The sequence below is a fragment of the Lissotriton helveticus genome, chromosome 12 (genome assembly GCF_964261635.1).
Source record: "Lissotriton helveticus chromosome 12, aLisHel1.1, whole genome shotgun sequence".
Lineage (NCBI taxonomy): Eukaryota > Metazoa > Chordata > Amphibia > Caudata > Salamandridae > Lissotriton > Lissotriton helveticus.
In genome coordinates, this window is record NC_136073.1 from 172,643,584 (window position 1) to 172,650,881 (window position 7,298).

General features: G+C 47.7%; 1 pseudogene across 1 annotated transcript; it reads right to left on the bottom strand.

The window, feature by feature from the left end:
- Positions 1-743: 743 nt before the first annotated feature.
- Positions 744-1,443, bottom strand: LOC144797655 (small ribosomal subunit protein eS8 pseudogene; annotated as a pseudogene). The gene has a single exon (XR_013603435.1). The product of XR_013603435.1 is annotated as a small ribosomal subunit protein eS8 pseudogene (transcript).
- Between the last annotated feature and the right edge of the window lie 5,855 nt (positions 1,444-7,298).

Here is a 7,298-nt window from a genome sequence, read left to right on the forward strand (position 1 = left end):
CAGGTCTCAGGGGTATCTGCCAGTATTCTTTACATTGATCAAGGGTGCTGATGTACTTAGCCCCCCCGATCCGTTCGATCATCTCATCTACCCTTGGAAGAGGGTAGGTATCAAACTCGGAGATCTTGTTTACCTCCCTGAAGTCAATGCAAAAACGCACCGACCCATATGGTTTAGGCACCATTACTATTGGGGAATTCCATTCACTAGTGGAATGGTTCTATAATATCCATTCCCAACATCTGTTGTACTTCCTCTCTGATGGTATTTCTGCGTGCCTCCGGGACTCTGTAGGGACGGAGCCGCACTGTCTTACCGGGTTGAGTTTTAATGGAATGCTCCAACAAAGTGGTTCTTCCTTGTGTCACCGAAAAGATCTGGTGTAATGGTGACAAGGATTTGACCAACTCAGTTTTCAGTGAGGCAGGCAATTCAGGATCAATGCACTGCTCATATAAGGGTCTATTCACCTCTATGTTTCCTACGACAGCTGGCAGGGGACCCTCCCGTTTTTTAGTAGGTTAACATGATATATCTGTGAAGTCCCTCTTTGTTTGTTGAGTTCTATTCGATATGTCACAGGTGTCACTTGTTCAAGCACGATATAGGGTCCTTGCCATTGCCCTAGGAGTTTATGGTCAGAGGATGCCATCATTAACAACACTGCTTCCCCCACATCAAAAGATCTAAGCTTGGTTTTCTTATCATATTGTGCCCTCTGTGCCTCTTGAGCCCTCTCTAAGTTTTTTTTTTTTTTCAAACACAAGTTTATTGATGTTATGTTGTAGACCTGGACATTTATTTGCCTTTCTTGGCTTTGATCTTTCTCAGGTAGAATTCCAACTCTTTGCCTTCCAACACATAACCATCTGCCCGACCACACTGACCCGGTCTGGAAGCTATACGGGCAAGAAGCTTTCCCTGCTGGAACTGCTCTTCAAGCAGAGTGCTGATCTTCGCTGTCTTTTTTCGCTCTTCATATTTCTTCATGATCTTCTTAGATCTCTTTTTGTTGAGGATCTCCTCCTCTTCAGGAGTCAGCTTAGCTCCTTTCTTGCGTCCAAGCGGCAAGGCAAAGTGGGCCTCATACCACTGCCTGTAAGGAGTGCTGTCGATCAGGACGATGCAGTTTTTCACCAGGGTCTTCGTTCGAACCAGTTCATTGTTGGAGGCATTGTAGACAACATCAATGATCCTAGTTTTGCGGGTGCAGCACTCTGAGCCCCAGGAAAAGTTCCCAGCATCCAACCTGAGGGCGCGATACTTCTTGTTACCACCACGGACTCTTACTGTGTGAATACGTCGAGGCCCAATCTTTGTGTTGGCAGGAGGGCGCCCCAATTCATACTTCCTTTTTTTGTGGTAGGGCTTCCTTTTGCCTCCAGTTTTGCGGCGCTTGTGCCAGTTGTCCCGTGAGATACCCATTCTCAGGTGCTGGCTAGAAAGAGCTTGAGCCCTCTCTAAGTTACTCCTGACTATGGTACGTATCTGTTCCAAGTGGGTTTTCAGGTTGCTTACATATTCTATCACAGGGTTAGTGGTATTTGGCTCTGTCTCCCATTTTTCCCTCACCATATCCAATAAGGAACGCTGTTGATGTCCAAACAAAAGCTCGAACGGGGAGTACCCCGTGCTTTTCTGACTTTTACAGCAAATGGCATACAAGGCTAGGGGCAACATACCTTCCCATTTCTTTGATTCCAAAGCCAATAACTTCTTTAGAGTCATTTTAAGAGTCGCATTATACCGTTCAACCAGCCCGTCGGTCTGGGGATGGTATGCTGCTGTTCGTATCTGTTTGATACCCAGCTGGGTACAAACCTGTTTCATCAACTTGGATACAAACGGGGTCCCCTGATCGGTCAAGATCTCTTTAGGGAACCCTACTCGGGAAAAGACATTGATCATGGCTTTGGCTATGCTAGTTGCATCAGGATTCCGCAAAGCAATAGCTTCTGGGAAACGGGTTGCATAGGCCACTAAGACCAGAACGTATCGACACCCGCTTCTGGAAGGCAAAAGAGGTCCGATAATGTCCATACCTACCCTCTTAAAGGGTTCATCAATAATAGGTAAGGGATGGAGTTGGGCCTTGGGAGGTTTACATCGGCTATTTTTCTGGCAAATAGGACACTCTCTACAATACCTTTTGACCTGGCTGTAGACCCCGGGCCAATAAACTGGTCAGTTATCAACTGTTCGGTTTTCTCATAACCAAAATGGCCACCTAATAAATGACTATGGGCCATGTATAGTATTTTTTTTTTAAAGGGGCCAGGTACTATCAATTGTGGGACTTTAGAGGCTTCTGATGTTTGGTATAACAGCCCATTTTTAACATAAAAATAGGGACATACTTGTAAGGGGTCTTCAGATGGTAGAGCCTGGTTCCAAGCTTCTTGTAATACCGGATCCTCTCTTTGTGCCGCGTGAAAGTTCCTGTCACTTTCCCAAGGATTTGAGTCAATTTGAACCGCAGGGCTTGTATGGGTTTCTTTTTCTCCTTTCTTCTCTGGGTTTTAGTTTTCCTCAATTTGGAAGTAGGCCATTGTGATGGTGGGTGTGCGGCAGGCCGGAAAAACAGGCAAGGAGGTCGTATATAGTGGGCTATGCTGTTAGTTTATTGAACAGAAGACAGGAAGGAATGTCATAACAGAAACAAAGGTTCCAGGGGATGAGGTCCGCTCCGGGTCTTGGGTTCGGGTCCAGGTCTTCAGGATGTTCAACGACGGCTCCGGTATAGGGGAGGATCCACGGTGGGCAGTAAGATAAGAAAACAAGGGACCGTTAGTCCTATCCTGGGCTTCAAGGTACAATATAACGATCACCGTCACCCGGGCAGTGAGAGGGGGGGAAAAGAGACAGTGAGAAAAGAGAGGGAACGGGATGGAGGAAAACAGGGCGGTAGACAGAAAGGGTGTCGAATCTGGTCGTGTGGGGGACGGTTGGTTACGCTGTGAGGGTGCTATACAGGTATGGTACAGTGCAGGGAACGTGGTTCTACAGAGATGGGGGATATTTACAGTGACTACACAGCGAGCTCCTAGCGAGCAGTGAAAAGGAATTCGTAAGGTACTCACGCGGTCCGCCGCAACTCTCCAGTGAGTCACGGCCGCTCTTCAGCCACCTCCTGAGGACTCCACCACTCTTCGGTCCACACGTCTTCGTCGTACGCCTGCTCTCCTTCTTCCGCTCCAGTCCGAGTGTCCTGCCATGATGCTCCGACGACGTTCTGCTCCCGGGTCTCGGCTTTTCCCTGTTCTGGCGCTGCCACGGGGGCGGGACTTCCGGGGTCAGAGGAATGTACTTCCTCCGGACTCAGTGCTCTGGTTGGTTCCTGTAAGAGAGAGAAGGGCGGGGGTCCGTTGGTTATGGCTGCTGCTCCGAGCCCCGTTTCCGACACGGGGAAGTGTTCGCGGGGTTGCAGTCCCGGCGGAAAGGAAGGAGGTACGTGTGTGGTAGGGCGGCTTCCATGTAGGGGGGCCCGCGGCACCGTCTCACAGCCATTCTGGGTTATTATCTTGCGAAAAGGGGGCTACCTGTAACCAATTTTCTTCTCCCTGTCGGGTTTGGTTCAGCAATTGGGAGGGATGGGGATAATCACTTCCTATTATGGCTTGTTCTGGCAGTTTAGGTACGAGACCGACCTTTAGTTTGGATCCAGGATCAGTAGCATGCTGTATCTGAACGTGTGTAGTGGGATATTGCTTTGTATCACCATGAACACACCGGATGTTCACAATACCCTCCGGTTCTCCTAGTGCTATGTTGAGGTCTTGTGGTCGTATCACACTTTGTCTACATCCGGTGTCAGCTAATGCAGTCATCAGTTGTCCATTCATGGTGATGCCACATCGAAAAGAGGGTGATTGTTCCCCTTGTGACAAACAGCAATAATTTCTCACAACTCCCACCTCCATGGGTTCTTCCTTTTGTGGGCAGAAACCGTGCTATATGTCCCAGGGTTCCACAATTGAAACATTGAGGTCCAGGGGTGGGTGCTCTAATTACTGGTGGGCTGGGTGCTCTATACACAAACGATCCAGGGATAATGGTAACAGGATCGGGCTTCCTTATCAAAGGTGGGCGAGAAGATGGTCGGTGTATTCCGCTGACGCCCGTTTTCCAAGGGATTTCTTCTCATCCCTTTTGAGTTTCTTGGGCTCTGCTGTAGGCGCTTGCTATTTCTACTGCGCCTTAAAGAGTAAGGTTTGCATGCTGTCTAACCCATTTCTCAATGGGTGGATGTAGGGATGACAAATATTGTTCTAAATACACCTTAGCCATGATCTCATCTTTTGTAGCAGTGGTGGGTTTCAACCACCTGTCAGCCATGTCTTTTACTCTAAAGTACAGGGCGCGGGGAGTTTCTTGGGGTCCTTCTTTAATCTGTCTGAACCTCATCCGATAGGTTTCTGCATCTACTCCTAACCTCTCCAGGATACATTGTTTTATCTCTGCATAGGGGGTGATTCCTTGGATATTTGCTGCTTGATAGGAAGCTTGAAGTTCACCAGACAATAAGGGACGCAAATACTGGCCCCATTTGTCCATGGGCGAGGCTGCTGCCAATGCCATTCTCTCAAAGTTATTAAAGAAAAAATCCGGATCTTCCCCGGTAACATATTTTTGCAAAATAACAGAAGGTAAAGTACTTGGGGCTCTTTGCTGTCCCAGCGCATCCGCGATTTTCCCCATGGCAGTGTCATGTGATTGGCCTTGTTCAGAAATTACTTGTTGTAGTTTCCCTCGATCTTCCTCCACTACAGACAGGAATTTCTCCATCGCCTTTCCAAGGCTTTCCTGGTTTTCGGCCATTTTAGTGAGTACAGCCTCCATGTCTCCAGCAGATCCCACTTCTACACCACTTGTGGGAGAGCGGGACCGATAAACAGACGAGGAGGCTGTATGTAGTGGGCCAGTTGAGTGCTTTATTAATAGGTTGTAAGATAACAGGCACACGGTAAAGGGGTTCAGTAGTTTCCTCAGTGTCTTCAAAGTTTTCCTCCTCTGAATCGTCTTCTTCTACCCGGTCTTCTCCTAGGTCCTGGTTTCTCCCACGGAGGCTCATGAGAGAGAAGGAAAGAAGGAGCCATCAGTCCTGTTTATTTCTATCTCTTTCTAAGTCTATACCGTCACTAATGCACCACTGTGTTATGGTTGCAAACAAAACTCCAGCTGATATTGGGGGGGTTGTTTTTAAGCTAGGCGAGGTAAGCGGTGAAACCCTGATACTGTAGTGTAGTTCCTATTATCCCAATAGGCTCTACGCATTGGAATAATACCTCCAATAGTATAGACCTAGACCAGACGTTAACTAGGTCTTCTACTGTCGATATTAGACTTAATTTTGGGTTTGCCAGCTAGCTCAAGGTTCACTAGAAACTTTCTCGAATAGGCAAGGAGGAGTTGAACCTCCCTGGATAGACAAGAAGGGATTTCGTTTCTGACAACCATAGAACATGACAACTTTGCTCTCCCCTAATCAAGAGTATATCTCTAGAGTCGTGTGAAAACAAAAGACAACTTATTTTACTCAGTCAGTACGTGCATTCTTAGTTTCACCAGATTGTAGAGAAAAGGAAGAGACGGGCGTGTTCAATAAAAGATGTTATTTATTGATCAGTCTCTTTTCTCGTACAAGAGAAATGAATCGATATTATTGCAATACTTATGGTTAAGTAAAGTGCATACAATAAAAGCAGAATTATGAAATAATACTGTAAAAGCATTGATATGGTTTCTAAGCCATATGCTATTTAAAATGGATAGAATATATACATACATTTAACTAATCGTACTCAACTGGTGCTTCTAACCACGCCTACCCCGGTGTACCTGACCTAAGCCTAATACGTGGGCTGGAGTAGAAAGTAGCAGTTTGAGTTAAGTTTGTTTTGCCAAGTGACTGACTCAAGAATTCTCTGCAAGGGGTTATTCAGTTCTGTACCTGAGATCTAGGATGGTTGAGGGATGGTATCTCTCGTCTGTGGTCTCGATATTCCAAGCTGCCTGCGAGGGCTGCTCGGAAGCGCCGGAGCTGGATTTCTCGGCAGGAGAAAGACAGCGTCTCGTTCTCAGCGCGTCAGGAAGGCGGGGCAGCGCCAGTGGGCTTCGCTCTCTGCTGGGCTTCGGCAAGTCTCGCTGCTCCGATCTCGTCACCACCGCGTGTGTTTGCTTAAGGCAATGTCGGTAATATTTATACCTGTAAGGTGCCGAGATTGACGTAAGGATGGACATAGATACGTCAATAAGGATGTCATACGAGCTGGTCGTTAGCACATTCTTTTACTGAAGTTCTTTGAGAAATCAAAACAATGGCCGCAGGGATTTTCCCAGGTTGTCATAGGTTTGATTTGTTTTGAGAACTCCGTATGCCTTATCAGGGGCTGGAGGAATATTGCTTGCCTAATTAGATGGCAAGCGTTATGACCTAATCAGATAACGCGCTCCTGTGCCGTGGTCTGGCTTAATCAGATAACGGTTTCTGCATCATGGGATGGCTGCTAGTTAATTTGTTAACCAGAATAGGGTCAGGAATAGGGGGATCTATACAGAACCTATAGGAATACATCACAATACCGAGGTCTATATCGACCTGAATAATATGGCGGTTTCGATAGAGATAGGGTCGTGAAAAGGGTCCTATACCTAGGAACAATAGTGCCCGAGTCGAGGAAGAGTTTATGTCAGGGAATGCATCCAAGAATAGTTATGCCCGGGTTGAGGAAGTATTGAAATCAAGGTGAGAGCGTGAGAGGGTGTGCCATTTATAAACGAAACATTTTAGTGACCGTGCGGCAATCCCCCACATCCCTCTTTACCCCCCCTGACTCCTCCTCCCCTCCCCGTCCCGAGTGACTCACCGGCTCTGCCGCAACTCTCCAGTGAGTTGCGGCCGCTCTCCAGCCTCCTCCTGTGGGGTCCACCAATCTTCGCTCCACGACTCGTCGTCTTCTTCCTTTTCTTCACCTCGAAGTTCCTCGATGTCCTGCAGCATCGTGTCTCCTCGCCTCTCCGTCTCTTCCGGCTTCCTCGCGTCTTCGCCCCCGCTGGATGGTGATTCGCTCCTTTTCTCCGCCCCGGGTCAGTCCTTCCGGGGTCACTCCCTCCTCCTTTGACGTCACACGACACTAGTTCCTGTGTGGACAGATGAAGTGGCGTGTTTATAGTCCATGGCAGAGGAATCGTGCTCCTAGAATCTAAAGGTGAGTGGAGTTCCTTGTGTAGTATGAGCCAAGGGCGTGTCGGATTCGGTGTCCCCTCACATGGTTGTAATGCATTAATGATGGTCATTG